This window comes from Epinephelus moara, chromosome 23 (assembly GCF_006386435.1).
Source record: "Epinephelus moara isolate mb chromosome 23, YSFRI_EMoa_1.0, whole genome shotgun sequence".
Classification (NCBI taxonomy): domain Eukaryota; kingdom Metazoa; phylum Chordata; class Actinopteri; order Perciformes; family Serranidae; genus Epinephelus; species Epinephelus moara.
Window position 1 is genome coordinate 32,448,907 of NC_065528.1, and position 21,405 is coordinate 32,470,311.

General features: G+C 42.7%; 1 protein-coding gene and 1 long non-coding RNA gene across 3 annotated transcripts in view; one reads left to right on the forward strand and one right to left on the reverse strand.

Moving 5' to 3' along the window:
- Positions 1–21,405, forward strand: part of plxnb2a.1 (plexin b2a, tandem duplicate 1) — a 263,227-nt gene that overhangs the window by 131,838 nt on the left and 109,984 nt on the right. The gene's annotated exons all lie outside the window — the stretch shown is intronic.
- LOC126384721 (uncharacterized) lies at positions 14,594–15,611 on the reverse strand. Its single transcript, XR_007569335.1, has 2 exons — positions 15,489–15,611; positions 14,594–15,264 (listed from the first exon to the last, which is right to left on the reverse strand). It is a non-coding gene; the product is annotated as an uncharacterized LOC126384721 (long non-coding RNA).

Sequence of the window (21,405 nt, forward strand, 5' to 3'; positions counted from 1 at the left end):
AAAGTTTGTATTTCCAGTAAAGCTTCCATCACCACGACCTCCTATACTCCTCCCCAAATCTCAACAGCTGGCCTGTGATGTAAAATGCAGTATAGAAGATCTAAACATGAAGACATTTTTAGACTGTCCAAATCCCTGAAGCAACATCTGTTTGTTTCCTTTTTCCAGCTGACAGACAATGTTGGTTTATTTTCCCGAACTTTAAACGGATACTTTGCTGATTTTCATTCAGCTTTGTGTCACGATACATGTACGCTAATATTCAGCTATTATTGAGAATGTGACAATATTCTGAATTTGATACGGGTCATGTAAACATCATATTCGGTTTCGATTTTCCAAATGACAGCTCATACCAAATGTGGCATTTTCTGATGAAGTCATGTGTGATACGCTGGTGTTATTCGGGTTTTAATGGCATTATTTGGACATGTATACAGCACATTTGGAAAATGCATCTCAGTCTGACAGTTTTGCTCCAGTTTGACTGTTTATGGTCAGCTCTGTGTGTTGTCATGGACACATATAAACAGGACAGCTGGCAGGACTGGATCATGAGCAGAACGAGTGTGACATTTTGACAACGTGTAGTGTGTAACTCCACCAGAGGAAATTTGAAAAGCAGCTGTTAGCAGTTAGCAGCTAACTCAGAGAAGAAGAACAGCAGCAGTTAGCAGTTAGCATCTAACTCGGAGAAGAAGAACAGCAGCTGTTAGCAGTTAGCATCTAACTCGGAGAAGAAGAACAGCAGCTGTTAGCAGTTAGCAGCTAACTCGGAGAAGAAGAACAGCAGCTGATAGCAGTTAGCGGCTAACTCGTAGAAAAAGAACAGCGGCCGAAAATGTCAACAAACAATGAAAACACTGAGGTCCAGGAGCTCCTTACCCTCCGAGCAGAGCACGAGATCAGCCGCCATATGACAAGGACGCTAAATGATTGTTACTGACATGTGATGTCATTGTTATTGCTTGTAAAGAGCTGCTGACACGGATGTTTTATGTCACACTAGAGGCTGACGCTGTTGTGTTACATGTCACACCTCATGCCTCCAGGGTGTCAGCATGCTGTGTAAAACCACACACTGCAGCGACATGATGCCGCCATCATTTTGTTCTGTGTAAAAATGCAAAGGAGGTGTAAAGAAAGGACTGTGTAGCAGCTCTCTAGCGCCATCTCTGTGTGAAAAGGGCTATGTGTTGTGGAGGGCGTGGACACACCACATATTTTCTTGTGTAGTTTAGAGGAATCGTTGGAAGTTTTGTGTGTCTGAAAAGATGCAAAGCTCAGATGTGACGTGATGAAGATCTGTCAGTGTTTTGTGGAAAAGCGTTCTCATCACTTATGGTCATTAACGGGAGCTTTACTGTCTCCTGGAAGAGAGCAGAGGTTTAACTGTTCATATTTAAGTTTCCAGTCTTGTGCAGGAGCCGAATGTTAATGAGGAGTAGGATTCAGAAATGATAAATTAGCCGTTCTGCTTGTTTTTAACCTTCTGGAGTTTCAATAATTATGAAAAGCTAAACGAGCTGAATATTCTGTTGAATTATCATTTTTTCTCTTCCACTGTTTCTCCCCTTCCTCTCCACATTCCTCTCATCCTCCCCTCTCTCCCTCCAGAGCCTCAGTCTCTCCTCCCTTCCCCTCTGGACAGGCCTGGATCAGGAGGATTACAAGGGTTTTGTGTTTCAGCGGCGAGAAAGATGAGGAGGAAGAAGAGAGATAAAGAGGGCAGTTTGAAAAGTGGGGGTGGGTGGGATGAAGAGGAAGGGGGGGGGCATGTTTGTACAGGCAAGAGAGGAGGAATAAAAGGGGGGGAGGAGGAGGAGGAGGGGGGAGGAACTCCAGGGATTCTTGTTCCTCTTTCAGCACTCTGGAGTTTTTCTTACTTTTATCCCTTTTTCTTCACTCTCTCTTTCACCCCTCCCTCAGTACCCATAATGCTCTGGGTTCAGCCTGTTTACACACACACACACACACACACACACACACACACACACACACACACACACACACACACACCGAGAGTACCTCATTACTGCAGTCAAGTGTGTTCTCGGACTCTATTCAGACAGCAGATTGGAAACACAACACCAGACACACCCCTCACTGTTAGAGTCAATACACACACACACACACACACACACACACACACACACACACACACACACACACACACACACACACACACACACACACACAGTCTTCCCAGGTGAATTAGCATTCCTCTTTTTCTTCACATTAGATTGTGTTTGTGTTGGCGGAGCCTCGATTCCATTTTCATAAACTCAGTGTGATGGGATGATGATGATGATGAAGGGCTGATCTCAGAGCTGACTGACACTCTGTTAGTGACGGAGCAGGAAAACAAAGTGAAACTCTTGATTAAAGTCGTGATCGGGTTTTGAAAAATGGCGTCTGAGGTAACTGGAAAATGCATTTCCTGCAGAAAATGTGTGTGAACGCTGACAGCTGAAATGGATCCAGACGCATCACTGAACACATCATGAAACAAATACCCTGAAAGATATGAACGCTCACATGCATTTACTGCACTGCTGAAAAAACTGGAAGCTGAACTGTAAAACTGTCAAAGGCTCAATTTAACTGAAAAAGCTGAGATAAGAAATTATTTGTACAAGTCAAATAAAAGTAGAAAAAGCTGAATACAAGCATAAAGATCTTTTGAAATTTGAATGGTTTCTGTTGCTGAAATTTTGCAGCAGTAAAGCAAAAATGTTCAGAAGAAGCATCAAAACTTTTTGACCTGATTTAAAGCTAAATGAAGTCTGCAGATAATAGTATGAACATTACTGAACTTTTAAAGTGGAGTAGTTTTTTTTTATTTTATTCAATGCAACTGTTCAGATTAAAAAAGAACTTTAATCAGTCAACAATCTAGACTTTAATTCTGAAAACTCAGCTTCGTCTGGGCCCACTGTTAAACTAATGTCAACTAATGTAGGGGCTTTTATTTTGAGAACTCAACCTTGTCTTGTGGCCACTGTTATCATCTGAGAGCTTTTATTTTGAAAATCAAGCTTTGTCCAGGCCCTGCAGTGAAATCCTGTCACCATTTGGGGCTTATTTTGCTGAATCAGCATTCACACTAATAATTAAAGTATTAGAACAAAAAGCTTTATGGGTGAACATTCAGCTTTAAATATGTAAAAAGTTTACACATGCAGTTAATTTAGGAACATTTTAGTTTCTAAACTTGTGTCTTATGACATTTGGACAAACTGTTATTGATTTATGGCCAAACTTTGCACCGAGCCATTGCACTTGTTTGGAACTGGTGGCGCCCCCTATTGAGTGATTTCTGAATAATTTTACGAACATGTTTTATCGTCGTTATTTAACATGTCCTGCAAGTTTTGTGATGATAAAACAAATCTGATTTATAGACGAATTCGGCGAGCGATTTGTGTATGCCGCCATCTTGCGGCGGCGCCATTGCTGCAGTGACATGTGTCAGTCATCAATTCATGATGCTGTCATTGTGAACTGACTCTCTACAATGACAGCATCATGAATAGCTGGATTGATGATGTTAGACAGTGGCCTCCGGTAACTGATGAAGGTATCTTAAATGAGTACCGATATTAATATAGAAATTAATCATTTGTTTGAGCGATAAGCAGGAAAGATTAGAGTAATAGGGAGATAATAGACTGTATCATTAAACACTGTGTAATATAACGTTAGCATACGTTACGTGTGCTGACGTTAGCAAGCTAGCAGCGTGACATTTAATCATTATGGACAGGCTACGTGACTAAAAACAACAACAACACGTGTTTGTGTTTTGTTTTAGGTATTCAAGAATATTTTATTGATCGCCTGGCCTCCGATGACCAGAAAAACGGCAATTACAGGTCTCTGATTGAGGGTCAAAATTACCTGAGCTCCGGATGGGTCGGGCAAATTTTACACCGCCTTTTAGACGACCATCACATCATATTGAAGGCGATCAATATTGATCGCCTTCAATATGATGTGATGGTCGTCTAAAAGGCGGTGTAAAATTTGCCCGACCCATCCGGAGCTCAGGTAATTTTGACCCTCAATCAGAGACCTGTAATTGCCGTTTTTCTGGTCATCGGAGGCCAGGCGATCAATAAAATATTCTTGAATACCTAAAACAAAACACAAACACGTGTTGTTGTTGTTTTTAGTCACGTAGCCTGTCCATAATGATTAAATGTCACGCTGCTAGCTTGCTAACGTCAGCACACGTAACGTATGCTAACGTTATATTACACAGTGTTTAATGATACAGTCTATTATCTCCCTATTACTCTAATCTTTCCTGCTTATCGCTCAAACAAATGATTAATTTCTATATTAATATCGGTACTCATTTAAGATACCTTCATCAGTTACCGGAGGCCACTGTCTAACATCATCAATCCAGCTATTCATGATGCTGTCACTGTAGAGAGTCAGTTCACAATGACAGCATCATGAATTGATGACTGACACATGTCACCGCAGCAATGGCGCCACCGCAAGATGGCGGCATACACAAATCACTCGCCAAATTCGTCTATAGTCTGATTTGTGTTATGCCACGCCCATTTATTTGCATTTGTAGTGCCCCCTAGTGGTCAATTTGTATTAAACTTTCAGTGTATGATTCAGGTGCTTATATAAACATATCCTGCAAGTCTAAAGATGATTGGAGCAACAGTTCCAGAGTTGGGTCTATTTATGTGCTGAGCTACACCCCTTTTAAAGTTCAAAGGTCAATATTTTTCAAACGCAACAAGAAATCAACAAGCTTTTGATAAGTTTAGATGAGGGTGGTTCAATGATGATCCACGGAAAATTTGGTACAAGTCAGACCTGTGGTTTAGGAGGACATGGCAAAAATGTGTTTTTCAAAATTTCAAAATGGCGGAAAATCTGTTTTGGCCAACCCTAATGGTTCTTGAGGTTTTTCGTAGAGCACATGGAGCCTGATTTTTGGGACAAATTTCAAATCAGTCTGACTTACAGTGTGAGGGGTGTGGCCTTTACAAAATGTAATATTTGGCCTTACTTACAGCGCCAACATCTGGCTAATTGGGATCTGTTGGGCAGCATTTGCTCAACTTCCAATCATTGGTAAAAATGTCATGTGACTGTGATGAATCATCTCATGGGAATTTGTGAAAGCATTTAGGAGGAGGACTGAGACTAATCAACACAAAGACAACAGGGTCTCAGCACTTGAACTCATAATATGAGGAATATGAAAGTCATTTTGGAAAGGAGAAAAGACAGAAAGTAAAGTTTCCCCAGCAGCAGTGGAAGACGTCTCCAGACTAACGGAGGTGAATCTCAGGAAACAAATAACCCCTGCCTATTTATTATTTTCGTCTAGAAGCCATATTTATTTTCCAGTGCTCAGCCATAGATTGGCCTGATTGGGTTTTGGGTAAATATCATTTTTCATAACTAATCCGTGTGATGGATTTAGCCTTTCACTGTCTGGGCTGGATTAATACATCCTGTCCATCTAATCCTGTTTGATTTAGTCTGCCTGGCATTAAACTACGCACCGAGCACGGCTGATGAGGACGGCGCTCTGTGTGTGTGTGTGTGTGTGTGTGTGTGTGTGTGTGAGATTATTTCCCTGCTAACATTTCAGACCCTGCAGCTCCGGCGAAACACAGAGAGCTGAACAAACACATGTAGTTTTAATGTTCCTCCTCCAGTATTTGCTGCACGATGCACAAGTTTCCAGAACTTCTACTTCTCTGGAAAGTTACATGAAGAGAACACATCTAGTTACAATTCACAACGCAGTGTACAACTCTGAACACACACACACACAAAAATATGTTATCTGCCTGCCAACACAGTAACAGACGTCCAGTTGAGTCCAGATTCATTGCGAGGGTCTTTATTTTAAGGCGGATGACCTCCAACAGAGCGGTTAGTTGTTATATCGTTAAACTTGTTGTGTTTATCTACAAAGGGGGAAATATATATATACAGGTCAAGAAATAATTAGACATTATGAATTAAGTGTTCCTGAGCAGTAAAACAGAGGCCTCATTAAAACTGGAGAAAATCTTACAGATCATTTTTGCAGCAAGTAAAGTTGATGCAGATTTGAGTTGTATGTGTTCACCCAAACAATGTTACCACAAATCAAATAGGGCTGAACCATGGAATAATATAAAGCTGTTAAACAAGAAACATTTACAAAACTTGGTATTTTGCTGATGATCCCCGGTGACCTCACAGTTTTGTCACAAATAAAATTAACATGTTTTCCAATTTATTTTTTTGTCAAATGCCTAAAAACGAGTGTGAGAAACTGAGGTAAAAGAGTTAAAATCTGACCCCACTGAGAATTAAAATAATATGTGTAATATTCAGACACAAATTCAAAAGACGGAGTTTATAAATGAAAATACTGAGACAGGAGAGAAAGAAGGAATTCAGAGTGAACGGAGGAATTAATGCCAATAGAGGAGGAGAGAGCTTTTGGCCTTGAGTCAAATTCACTAACACTGAACTGTGTGTGTGTGTGTGTGTGTGTCTGTGTGTGTGTCACAGAGGCAGCCTGCCATGCCTCAGCGTGTTAATTATGTAAATTGGTCATTAGAAAGCCTTATGGGGGCTGGGATGAAACCGCCCAAACACCACACATACACACACAGAAACACACACACACACACACTCAGGCGTGTAACTGGCGTCACATGTTAAGTGTAGAAACCGTCTGAAAAGGAGGGCAGTGGAAAAAGGCAAACTTTTCACTTCATTAGAAGGTGTCAGTTTGGACGTCGGTCTGAAATCTGGCGCCTGAAATGAAACAGTTTCCATCTGTCAGCAGATCCTCTTCAGTCCTCTTCAGTCCTCGTTAGAATAAAACGGTGTGGTGTAAAAACTGGGCTGCGACGCCGAGGACAGAATCACCTGTCGTTTCCTCCTCATTGTCTCTGATTGTTGGACGATGGAGCCGCAGTCACAGCAGGCGCCACCGATAATAAACTGAATTGTCTCCAGATTTTTAAAATAGAAAAGGAGCGCTGTGAGGTGTCAGAGGAAGGACCGGTTAGGAGCGGTGCTGCCAAAGTGTCTCTTCAGTGCTGGAGGAAGTGTTTGAAAACTTTTCACATGTATTTTTATCCGAAACATTGAACCAAACCTGCTCTGAAAAGACTGATGTGTTTTTCCTGAACGTGCGGGCGATGCTTTGACCTCCCTATTGCATTAAAATGTTTCTCATTTTCAGATAGAGTTGATTAAATCTGATCACGTTCACCAAACGTGTTTCCAGTGTCCACGCTGAGATCTGATCGCTCTGTCTGGCTCAAACAACCAAACAGTTGTAGCTGTTCGTCACCATTCGCTCAGCTTCTCCCAGCTCGCCAACAACATCATTAGACATTGATATTTGGTTGAATTAAGGTTGTCCGGGGACCATAATTCAATGTCAGGACGTCTTCAAGTCCTGACATTGAATTATGGTCCCCGGACAACCTTAATTCAACCAAATATCAATGTCTAATGATGTTGTTTTTTCAATTTCATGTAAAATTTTCACGTAAAATATTGACAACAGATGATAGTTTGTTGGTTTTAGTCGTGTTGGTAAGTAACCAAAATCTAATGTATTCCAAACGTCTCATGCCAACACCTTCTTGATGTAGAATTAAGACATTTAGTCGTAAGGTGAGGAGAACACAACCCAACGTCTGTAAAACCTCATCATGTTAACGTCCACAACACGTGGAATTCTAATGTCTGTACACATTGAAAAAATTTGTCAATCTGATTTTTATCCCATCTAAAATTTAGCGTCTGTCCAATGTAAGAGTCCAGCGTCTCTCTGACATCATATTGAGTCCAAGGTTCATATCTTGTATACTTTCATCCAACCAATCTGAAAGCAGACACTTGTCTCGTCTCAACAAGACTAACTTTAGCTAACTAACCTTATCTCAGCGTGTAGCCAACAACCCAGTGGACTGTAAGGCGTTTCATCTGCAATGAACTTCTACAAAAATGAACTGCTTTCCAGTGTAAATTGCGACCAGACCTGGCGTCTAATTGTCAAAACCTGTAGCAAAGAAAAAGGGACTCCGCGTTATATTAGTAATAATGATTCATCAGCCAGTTTGAACAGATGGGTTTTTAACAGAGATTTGAAAGTCTGTAGGGAGTCTCTTTTCTGGTGTTGAGTGGGAGGGAGTTCCAGAGGGTTGGGGTCAGTAGAGCAAAGTCAGCGGGTGGGGGAATGGCGGTGGAGGAGGTCAGTGAGATAAGACGGGGCAAGGTTATTGAGGACTTTGTAGGTGATGATGAGGAGGAGTTTGTGCTGGATGCAGTATTGGACAGGGAGCCAATGAAGCTGTTTGAGGACAGGGGTGATGTGGTCCCTGGAGGGGGTGCGGGTAAGTAACCAGGCAGCAGAGTTCTGTATGTGTTGCAGTTTTTGAAGGCTGGTAGAGGGAAGACCATAGAGAATGCTATTGCAGTAGTCGAGTCTGGAGGTTATGAAGGCGTGGATGAGTATTTCTGCAGTGGAGTAGGTGAGGGAGGTGTGGAGACGGGCAATGTTGCGGAGATGGAAGAATGATGTCCTGGTGATGTTGCTGATATGGGGTTTGAAGGAGAGAGTGGTGTCAGTTATGATACCGGGGTTCCGTACTGAGGGGGTGGAAGTGACATTATGACCGTCGATGTGGAGGGAGAGGTCCTGAGGAGAGGGTAGGAGAGCTTTGGGTGTAGTAATTATGAGTTCTGTTTAATTGCTGTTTAGTTTCGGGAAGTTGTTGTCCATCCAGGATTTGATGTCAGCCAGGCAGGTTGTGATGGTGGAAAAAATGATGATGGATTTGGTGGAGATGTATAGCTGGGTGTCGTCGGCATAACAGTGGAAGTGTAGATTGTATATTAGGGCTCAGCTTTTAATTGAAGTTTTATAGCAGCCATAATTTGTAACTCCATCAAATCAGCTACACCACACTCAACTTCACCAGATCTTTGACCCACAAAGGATTGGATGCAGGTATCATCTGACTGGAGACGTTTTGATACTACTTGGTACCAGGTTATTTCAGTCGATACCGTAAAGACGTTTATTACAGATGTGACACAAAGTCCAGGTATTTTAAGCCTGAACATGATCTTTTCCCACACGTTAACTGCAGTGTTGTGTATCTGCTACATAACAATGTTTCATTATTTGGGCGCTTTGCTCTAAAACTACACATTTTGTTTTAAATTGGATGCAAGAAGAAGAAACAAAGGGATACAACACAGGGATGTCAGTCAGTCTTGTCAGTATGAATGTTATTGTTGTGTCTTATCAGTTCAAGAATACTGGATACTGATGAGTGATTATTCCTGTGTGAAAACATGTTAGTTAACATTCCCTAAAGTTACAGATTCAGCCAGAGGCACTGCTTCTTCTTCCTCGTGTCCAAATGTAATGTTTGGCTGCACCTCTGCTGGAGCAGAGATCCAGGTGAAAGCCAAAGGTCTCACAGCACAAACAGCTTATAGTCTCTCAGCTCAGTATCTGTGCATCATGTTGGCTGTAACTGTAGGTGAGTGCAGACAGAGAGGGAGTTGAGTCCTGCGCTGATCACTGACAGATCCATTCATCAAGACAGAGTTTTAGCACTGGAATCAGCAGGGGGCTAATTACTTCCCAATGCTTCCTCCAACTGTGTTCACTGAGCTAATGTGGCCAGAAAAAAAAGCTAAAGGAAGCAAAGTCCTGTTAGCGTTAATGATCACAGAGATCCACAGAGTGCTGCAGATAAGCTCAGAGGGCCACAGAGTAAACTTCATTATCTGCTGCCACAGAGCTTGATGTGGTCCAGGACTCGTCCATATGTCTGAATGCTCTCTGATGCTTTTAGGCCCAACAAAGTTCTCTTCACTAAGAGATGTTATTTAGTTCAGTTCATGGAGAGCAAAACGCGGTCCAACAAGCTGGACTGAACTGTAGCACAGCTCCTCTTCAAACGTCATAGTAGAAACAGAAGGTTGGTCTTTATTAGAGTTTGACTTGTTGGAATATCACATCACCGCTTCTTCAGTCGAACCACTGAGTCGACTACAGAGGACTGACTCCACAGTACTGTGCTTCAGTTATGATCCAGGGTCACTAAAAATTCAACATTAGAGCTCACACAGGGTTCTGTCCTGTCATGAGACACTGTGGGGACGTCCACTCATTTCATTCTTCTTCTTTTCAAATGTCAATAAAACATCTGCCGTCTGAATTAGACTGTTTTCATCTCTTATACAGTAGAAGAATAACATCAACGATAACAGCTGACTTTTGAACGGCAGTGTAGATATATGAGTTATATACGATATTCGAGAGTCCCCACATGCCCAAAATGTTTGAATATTATAGTTTATAATTCATTGTCTCGGCCCGGTCTCACTCCCAACTCATCAAATACCAACGCTCAGTCAGTGGACCTCGACAGCAGACATGGACGCACAGAAGCATCATTAGCAGCGGCATGTTGTGCACTGGACAGCAGCAGTTTCAGACCATCAGGGCAACTGCTGTAGTATAAAGAGCAAGAAAGTCTGCAAAGGGTGGGAGCAAACTCATGATGTTGAAACGTGTGTTCAGATGGAGAGGCAGAACAAATTTTTGCTTTGCTTCATTCATGAAAATTTGATAATTCGACTACAGTGAGTCAGTGTCAACTGTCCCGACATCAAGGGCCAATCCCAATTCTCTTCCCTTGACCTTACCCCTTGGATTCAAGTGCACTCGCCTGATAGATTCCCCTCAACGACGAAGGGGTAGTGTCGAGGGGTAGGGAACTTTACCTCATGAAAATTAACGTATTAGACCTACGTCACACGTATCGTTGACGTAGGCTTCAGCAATAATGGCTTCACAGAGCATTTCAAGCGTTCATAGTATTCAATCTTCCCCTCAGTTCAGATGGGTTCGTAAGTGTGCATTGCAAGGCCGATCAAATTAAGTGGGGACTTTAAGGGCTGAAAAGCACTTCCCTAAAGTTTGGGACACCCAGTCCTTCGCAGGAATGCGCAAAAACAAGGGCTAGGGCCAATTTTGAGGGTAACTGCCGACAAGACACGTATCGGGATACAGATTCAATTTGTTGCAGGACTGTCGGCAAGATATATTGTAGGTTGTTTGTTTTACTTAATCTAATTTTAGGAGCTGGTAGTGTGCCTTTTATGACTGCGTCTGTTTGACAGGTGTGTGTTCTTTGTGTCAATGCAAACGATATGTTTTTACATCGCAGTTGAAGAGTCAAATGGCTGCAGACAGAATACAACACTGAAGGATCGAGGGGTTGAGGGTTTAAACACATCACAAGATGAACTACTGCCTCAAATCTTTGCATGTACTTAAATGAATCAATACAGAATCACAAAACATAACATTGGATACAGACGTTAGCTGTAGCTAGAAAGCGTCTCACACTCTCCTACAGTTCCTGTTCGCCTCCTTCTCTCTGTGTGTGCTCACGACATGAAGTCATAACTTTGAATTTTTGGCTCGAGTTGAAACATTTTTCTTCGAGTCTTTGACTTAATTTGTGCCGCCCGGATCATCCCGCGAGTCCTTTGAGGGCTTTGGGATATTTGACAGAGCATTAATCAAGATTATAATTGGGAGATTAAAACTTTATTCTTGTCAGAGTTTGGCTCAGAGTATCAGAGTAACACTGAATGTTTGAACCTGTCGTGTCCAATCCTCAAATATCTGAGAGCCGGTGGACATTTCCTCTGTTACCTCATGACTTCACTCTCACGTCTCTTTATTCCAACATCCGTCCGTCCATCAGACTTCTGTCAGTCTCTTCAGTTACTTCCTCTTCTTTGGATTTCATTGCGTTCCGTCTCTTTTTCCATCTGTCTCGTCCTCAGCGGCTGTCAGACGGCTTAAGTGATAAGAAATGGCAGCCGTATCAGTAGAACAGACTCTGTGTGTGTGTGTGTGTGTGTGTAGCTGTCATGTTGTCACTTTCAGACGGATGGTGGTGAATCCCTGTAGAGCTCAGTCACACAGCTCGCTGTCTTTGGTCACAGCCATCTGACGGACAGCGAGGAAGACATAAAGACAAAGAGACAAAACGCTCATGACGGAGACATTCTTGGTGTCAAATATGTCAAACGGCAGTTTGGGTGAAGAGAAAAGATCCCCGCCGAGTCTCAGACAGCCTCTTTAAAACAAGCTGCGACCTCTGAACTCGCACGCATTGTTTCCACTCTTTAACGACACAAAAACAACTCATCCGCAGTTCATAACCTCGATCGGTCTCTCTGTCCACGTCCAGACGGAAAATTAACATCAACTGAAGTTCTTCTGTGAGTGTGAAGTTCAGCTGTGCAGGACGCTGCATATTTTGGGGGAGAAGAAGAAGAAGAAGCGGGAGGGGGAGGGGGAGGATTATCATTTTTAATTCAAAAAGCTCACCCATCAAGTGGAATCAATGCAGAGCGATGGATCCCTACAGAGGACGTTTAATAGAAGCCAGAGAAAGCAGAGATGTAATCGCCGTCGCTGCACGAACACATTTGTTTTTTACTTCAATAAAAACCACTTATTTCTGTGGTTAATAGATATGGAAATATGCTGTCTAAATGCAGATTTGTTTTCTTGATTATCTGATTTTCTCTCAAATTTGTAAACACATTATTTTTTAAATCATCTTGCAGTGCGTCACTATCTTCTGTTGCTGCTTTGATTTAAAAGTTATCACACTCTTGTGACTGTCAGGGAGCCTCTGCATCATCTGCGCATTATATTTCCATATTCTGTCAGTGCTGACTTTGACCCAGTCTCCTCATTGTCTTATTAGTTTCATCCAAGCTGATGAAAATATCCTTCAGTCTTAGCTACCGTTAAAAGAGCAGTGTGTGTCTATTAGTGAGGATTACAGATTACAACCAGCTGAAACTTCTCCTGGTCAGAATTCCTTCAGTGTTCATTGTTGAGGAGCTGAATTATCCTCAGAGGTCTCTTCCTCTCAGACACAAACACACCAGCTGATTTTAACTGGTAAAAACACAGAATTAAAAGTCACACTGTGTCTCAAATCACATACTTCCGTTAGTACACTTCCATGTAGTATACTGTGTGCCCTATGTACTTATTGACGTAGTGCACAAATTTCGACAGGGTAGTGTTGTGTCAAACCAAACACGGCCAAACTAGCATTAGCATTCACGTTACTGTTCACTGTACAAAATCATTACAGACTGCTATCCATTAAACATACTACTGGTTTATACCTGACAACAGTATAGTGGTGCTTAGTGCAGAAAACACATGTATTTGTACAATGCAGCGACGTTCACGGTCACACAGTCCTCGGCTGCCATTTCCAGTTTGAAAAGTGGTCCCTCCCTTTCCGCTACGTAGCCAAGATGGCAACCATTGCGGGCGAGAAGTGTCCATAGTTCCACACTCAACTTCTTGACCGTTTTGAGTGCACCATCCGGGTACTCATAGTGTACTGCATTTTCCATACTTCTCAGTGTGAACGCACTTATGCACTCAAAATATTAAGTGTAAGTACAGAAGTATGCGTACTTGGTACTGGTCGCCATCTTGGCTACGTAGCGGAAGGGGAGGGAACACTTTTCAAACTGGAAATGGCGGCCGAGGACTGTGCGACCGTGAACGTCGCTGCATTGTACAAATACATGTGTTTTCTGCACTAAGCACCACTATACTGTTGTCAGGTATAAGCCAGTAGTATGTTTGTTGGGTTCATTTAGCAGTCTGTAATGATTTGGTGTCAGGAACGATAACAAATGCTAATGCTAGTTTGCTAACTAGCTAATTTGCGGTTGTCAATTCCGGTGAGTGCACAACGGCCGTGTTTGGTTTGAGACAACACTACCCTGTCGAAATTTGCGCACTACGTCAATAAGTACATAGTGCACATAGTTACTACATAGAAGTGTACTAATGGAAGTATGTGATTTGAGACACAGCAACAGTGTCAGTGTTTCTCCAACACTCTTGGCATGTTTGAGACGGACCGTTAGCCCAGTAGCTGCTAATGTGTGCTCAGCTTTTTTTGTCTGATAACTTGTAGACATTCAGTAGGAATTATCTAAATGATACCTCCTCATTTCGTTTTAAAACCTAAATAAGTTGGCATTGGACTAGAGGGAGATCTCAGTATTGTGTTGGCTTCTCAGCAGAGCTTGCTAGCACGTTAGCTTGTTTTACAAAAAGGAGATGGTGGTATGATAAAGTATGGTAGCTACAAATATAATACCCAGATAGCACACATACATCTGGCCGACGTCGGCCCGATGTATCAAGTTTACATCGTTAAGACGTAGCAGGGAGAGCGTTTGCTCATTGCCAAGACGTCGCTGAGACGTTGGCCTTTAATCGAAAATGACCACCACGCGACGTTCAAACGATCAATAAAAAGCTGCGCACAGTAGGCGCTCCTTCATTAATATTAATATGCTTCGTTAACTACGACCTTTATTCATTTAGGTCGGACCTTTCAAACTACAAATTTTTCACCATCCAATGTGAGAAATCAATGCTAACATTCAAAAATAGCTGACTGTTACCCTATCTCGTGTGTAAGTGTGCACAATGAAGAGACAAAAGTCAATTTGACAAACTTTATTTTCAAATTTCCACAAACAATATCTGACGGCCAGTCCGCTTCTCCTGGCAGCCTGCAAGACACAGAAAAGACGATGAGCACATAACTTCAAGAAACAAATCCCAACTTCACCACTGTTTTTTTTTTTTAGCATTTCAGCTGTCTTTTAGCCAGATTGAAGGCTTTGTGTCCGTCACTCTGCTTAATTTAGTGTTGAAACGGTTAAATAACGGGATCCGTTAACTCCGTTAACTGTTAACAGCAGCTCAACAATCAGTCCTTCATCTCGGAAAAACAGTGGCTTCAAAACTGCGCTATTACCTGTAGCCACCGGGTCAGTTTGCTTTGCAGAGGAGGAGACCTCGACTGATAAATTGCCCATAAAATCACATTAACAACATACTGAAGGCATCCTTAAACTTCACTATTTCACCTCCGCGCTCCTCTCTGCTGGTCTCACCGACACTTCAGCACCCGTTCTGGGATACACAGTGTCGGCCCGCCCCGCCTGACCTCCGTGCTCCTCTCCGCTCCTCTCCCAGACACTTGAGCACACGTCCAGGGCCCCGGAGGGCAGGCCGGGGGGCCGCGGGACCACGGGTGGCAGCTCCGGGCACTTCCACTTTAACCCAAAACGAGTGCTCACGATAACCAGATGAGCAGATAACGTCAACTAGGGAAAATAAAATGAAAACACCACAGTTGTAGCCTGTTAGCATAACATGAGCTAAACCGCTAAACTAGCTAACAGCTAACGAAAGATAACGTTAGTTGGTGGGGAGCTGTGCTAAGCTATATACACCCAGTCGTGCTTCGCCACTCACCAGGAACCTCTTTTAACGGTCACAGAAGAAACAACAAAGCTATTTTCTGCCAATTTATTCCAGTAGAGCTTACCTGAAACCAACTGCGATGAGATGCTGTGTCCTGCGAGCTCAGTTCCAAACAAACACCGCGGAGATGAAATTCCACCTCAGTGGCGACTTCCGTATGTGGGCAGACATTCTACGGCACTGGGCCGTCCCAAAGCCGACGTAACAGAGACGTTTGATGAGCTGGGACAAAAGAGTATTAAATTTGAAGATATCCGCCCATGCGGCCGACGCTTGTCAGACGTTATAAATTCAGGGCCGATGTGTAGTCCTCAGGCCGACGTCGGCCAGATGTATGTGTGCTATCTGGGTAGCTATTGTATACCCGTGATAGCATTGTTGTGAACATGAACAGTATGGAAATAAGTATGTCTCTGCTTTTTTATCGTAAAGGGAAAATATGAACTTGAATTTGAACAGAATATTTTACCTCTTAACAGTTTAACCTCTTGTACTCCACCCCCATTTTGTAGCAAAAACGCCTAAAATGACATACCCAAATTAAAATGACTGTAGCTTCTGACTACATGCATGCATGAGGTCTTGCCAGAAAGAAAACTCCCTGAAGTTTCTTGTGAAAGTGTCAGAAACACTCTAGGTGATACAGAGACAGAGTAATGGGCCTCTGAAGTCAGTAAAAAATTGAAGATTTTGCCTAAAATAAAATAAAAAAATGTTTCAGGATGAATAACTGTCTGTGTCTTCATCTGAGCAGGTAGTGGTAAAAAAAATAGTGGTAGGAGTGAGACTCTTACCTTTTATAAACCAGCTAAGTCCCCGCTAACAGCTCCACATAAGATCGCGAGTAACCCTTTAACTTTTCCCATCGGAAAAACAGCATGACATGACTTGTCACCACTCATTGCGATTTTGGACTTTGTGTGTTTAGGCTGCTCTGGTGAGAAGTACATAATAAATAAAAGAAAAACAATGTTATTTTTTTAAAGTCGAGAGCTCCCTGAATCCGGCGATACCAAACATCACATGGTTTGATGACGTAGTGCGCCTGGGAGATACCATTTAACAGAGGAGGGGGGGAGCGAGGACGTCGACGTCCTGGCGGAGTTAGAGAGGTTAAAGTAGAGCTGTCAGCGTTCACACAATAATTGAGATGCAATTAAGATCGTGTTCTTTGGGGGGATTTTTTGGCATTTATCAAATGCTGCAATATTTGTTCCTTTGATGCACCCCAGAGAACTTTGAGTTGTATTTTCTTTTGGTGGTTAAAAACTGGACAGGGACTGAGCTGTGAAGGGTTGTCATGTGGACAGAGAGCGTCAGATGTAACGAGATGTGGCGCTATAGTCAGGTGCTCGTTTGCAGTTCTCACTGGCCTCTCAGGGCTTCTGTACCTTCCACATCTCTGCCTTCTCATTCAAGCTTTGGTTGCACCATGTTTTGCCTTTTTGGTGACGTGAAGCAGAGAGACAGTGGTGTCTGAATCAAAAGAGAGATCCAAAGTGTCTCTTTTTATTTACCCAGGTAGTGAGGAGTTATTAAAACACAGCAGAAGACAGAGATCCAGAACAAACTGTCAGGGACAACGTAAAATGTTTCTGAAGAACAGCATGGTGTCAGGTTTTAATCAAACTTATAATTCATTTATCAATCATTGATAAAGTCTGATCAAGGTCAAATGGACCTTTAATTTTTGAGACCAAACACTTCAGCTCCAAAAACTAAACTTCTTTTTTTGATTAAAGTAATAAAAATATTGTTAGTTTTGACCTGATTTCCTTTAAAAAGTGAAGTTAAAACTCAACAGTTCGTTACGTGTAATTCTGGAAAAGCTGATGTTTCACCTCATGTTTTTAACAGAACAAGCTGAGTCACCTGTATGATTTATATCTCCTGGGAACTACTGCAGAAATTCAGCTATTACACAACACATGCGTCTGCATGCTCACACAAACACTGGAAGTCTTTAGAAAGTGTTTCTCATAAGAAACATTTATCCTGATGAGATTTCTGTGTGAATACAGGATGATTGTGTTCTGATTGAGCTCTTAAAATGATTCTTTGCAGCATGATAAACTTCATCGAACTGCAGCTGCAGAAAATACAAACAGAAGAAGTTAATACAGTCGGTCTGTGACACTCAGGAATATATACTCTGAAAACCAGACATCACAAACAGGAGATTTTTTTGTTGTGAATCATTAAAGCGACACAAAAGCAGAATATGAGTCAGTGTGTTTGGTTTCTATAAAGTTACAGCAGCATTAAGACGTAACGTCTCTTCTGATCCTCTGTAGTCAGGACGGACTCTCAGTTAAAGAGTGAGAGATCTTTTTAAGGTCGCGCCCCGAACATCAGAAACACTTCATCACCAGGACAGCCGAGCTGTTAGCAGCTCCAGAGGTCGCGACCTCCTGAGAAAGATTCCCTCACTTCAGCAAAGACAGGAAGTTGTTGTTGGCGGTGGACGCAGCAGGAAATGAGCATCTTCGTGTTTCTGTGGGAGTTAATGGAGATTAATTTGATGCTCTGTTGAACTTGACCCTTTTATATGCAGTGTTTACCAATAGATTTCCATAAATAATCACCACATTCAGGACAGCTCAGGACATTTCTGTGCTTATATGTTTATTAGTGGATATTTCTGCAGCAGCGTGATACTTGAGTTTTGGCACCAACACCACAGTGATGCCTTTTTTTCTGTGACACAAAAAAACTTCTCACGTGTTCAGTGTTAATTTCATCGATGAAAACTGTGATTAAAACCTCTCTAACTCCGCCAGAACGCCGACGTCCTCGCTCCCCCCCTCCTCTGTTAAATGGTATCTCCCAGGCGCACTACGTCATCAAACCATGTGATGTTTGGTATCACCGGATTCAGGAAGCTCTCGACTTTTCAAAAATAACATTGTTTTTCTTTTATTTATTATGTACTTCGCACCAGAGCAGCCTAAACACACATAGTCCAAAATCGCGATGAGTGGTGACAAGTCATGTCATGCCGTTTTTCGACGGGAAAAGTTAAAGGATTACTCGTGATCTTATGTGGAGCTGTTAGCGGGGACTTAGCTGTTTTATAAAAGGTAAGAGTCTCACTCCTACCACTATTTTTGGCTGAGATATACCGTCTAGAAAGTGGGATCATAACTTTCACGTTTCATATGGCTTTATTTGGTGATATTTTATGGTGTTTCTGTGTCATAAACAACATCAGCTATCATAATCACACCTGATTTCAATAAGGTACAATGTTTGAAGCTGGCTGAGTGTTGTTTGATCACTGATAGTACTGTTTTGAAGCAGAGTGACCGACTTGTCATTTGGAGCTCCGCCTGGATCTTTGCATGGTAAAAACACTGTAGAATGGTCATACTTTGAGCAGTCTTCTTCAAAGTTGAAACAAGTGTTCATTGATAGTGTGCCTACAGCCCCACAGTGTCATTTACCTGCTCAGATGAAGCCACAGACAGTTATTCATCCTGAAACACATTTTTTATGAATCTTCAGTTTTTGACTGACTTCAGAGGCCCATTACTCTGTCTCTGTATCACCTAGAGTGTTTCTGACACTTTCACAAGAAACTTCAGGGAGTTTTATTTCTGACCTCATGCATGCATGTAGTCAGAGCGGTTCAGAAGCTACAGACATTTTAATTTGGGTATGTCATTTTAGGCGTTTTTGCTGTAAAATGGGGGTGGAGTGCAAGAGGTTAAAAATAGGTGTCTTCAGCAACCTTTTTGCCATGACGAAAATGAGATGATGACGAGCTTAAAATAGATCCTGATAATAAAAACTAAGACTAAGATTTTCGTTGATAATGTTGGTGGTGGACTATCGGACATTGAAAGCCGACAACAGCCGTGCTTGTAATCATTTTCAGATGCCTGATGAGCGACAGGCTAGTCAACTCCAGTAAATAGTCTGCACCAGGATGTTTCTGTTGTCGGAGTTGTGAGCTGTAATTCAGCAGTAAATAATCAGCTGTGTGTGTCTGACTGTGGACGGTGGAGCTGCAGCGGTAGCTGTTAGCAGCTAGCCCGTTAGCCGCAGCAGCTAATAAGCTAATTATGATTGTCAGAGCTTTAATTACATGTGTATATAAGGAGATTTCAGAGGCTTTAATGTGATGCTGAAGCCTGTGAGAGAGTTGATACGATGACCTGTTGGAGATAAGATCTGTACGAGCCCAGCTGAGTTTGAATTCTGTCCCATGTGAAGCCTCACAGCTCAAATCAAAGCCCCCCTCAGCTCCTCCTCAATATCTTTCCATCTGACTTGTCTATCACCTTCTTATCCCTCATTCCATCTCCAGCCTCGCTCCGTTTCCTACCGAGGTAACCTGAGAGGGGAGCGACGGTAGGAGGAGGAGGAGGAGGAGGGGGAGGAATGAGATCCAGAGCGCGAGCGGGAAAGATGGTGAGAGATAGTGAAAAGGGCGAGATGGAAAGAAAGGGCAAGGACGGGTAAGAGACGAACTGAAATGAAACCGAAACTGTGAACAGGAATGAAAGCTGGACGGGGTGAGGAGGAGGAAGAGACGGGGAGGAGGAGGAGGAGAATATGAGAGGAGGTGACACTGAGTGAGGAGGAGAGAGGTGATGGAGAGTAAATGAAATAAGAAGCCCTCTGGGAGCTGAGATGAAACTCATATACAGGTTGTACTTTTATTAAAAGTCACGTGTGTTCGTCTTCACCTCCGACACCTCCGACACCTCACATGATCCAGTTTGATTGGTTGGAAATGTATCGTAGGTTTTGTCTTCATGCTCTGACTGACTGTGTTATCTGATTCAGTCGGTGGAGACGTACAGGAAGTTCTCTCTGCTGCAGGTTTCTGTTTCTGTGTCCTCAGTGAAACGTTGTGGATGGTACCAACAGAAGCGTTCCTTAGCGTCCCCATGTTTGGTCGATAAGATTACCAACAAAGATGAGACTTAAACCTCCGTTTGATTTAGTTTATCAGGATCTCTATTAGCTACATTACTGCAGCTCAGGCCTTTACACAGCAGAGGTGTATTTCACGGGACTGTTTCGTCCCCTGAGCCTGATCAGGGGGCGAGAAGAGACGAAATAAAGGTTGACACAAGTCTTCAAAATGTTAACAAAAAATGACTTTCCTTAAAAACAAAAGGAGCAATTCTAACTGATTAAATACAGGAAAGAGACGGACAGACAGAAGTAAAGGAAGGAAGAGCGACAGAACGAAAACTGAGAGAGAAAAGTGGGAATTGTGACCAATCAGAGCGAGCGAGGAGTAACCTTTTCCTGCAGCGACTTCCATAATTGGATTTTGACTGTGTGTGTGTGTGTGTGTGTGTGTGTGTGTGTGTGTCAGGACGATAGATCAGATAGAAGCCTGAGAAAATGACCAATTCTTCTCTCTCTCTCTCCCACTGGGTTCGTCCACACACACACACATAGTTGAAAAGTTCAGCACACTCTCTCACACACACTCCAGTCGATACACACGGTGTTATTTATAGCCCGGGTGTTTTTATAATTACAAAGCGGCTACATGATATAGATTCTGTAAATTTATGGCGCGGCTCGCTGCGAGCAGCTGAATGAATCAAAACCTGAGAGAGTTTGTTCTCTTCTGTGAACTCTGAGTCTCTGTTTGTGTGCATTCATTAGATCTTACAGTATCTGTGTGTGAAATCACGGTCAGGAAGGTGTGGAGAGAATTACAGTAATGCAGACTCATGCATCTCAGCGCCCAGCAACAAGAGCAGGAATCAGCTGTGCGTTCCAGTCTCCATACGAGCATGCTAGAGACAGATTTAGTGTGTCCCAATACAGAGCACCTGGAGGAAACCCACGCTGACACGGGGAGAACATGTCGAAGCACCTGGAGGAAACCCACGCTGACACAGGGAGAACATGTCAGAGCACCTGGAGGAAACCCACGCTGACACAGGGAGAACATGTCGGAGCACCTGGAGGAAACCCACACTGACACAGGGAGAACATGTCAGAGCACCTGG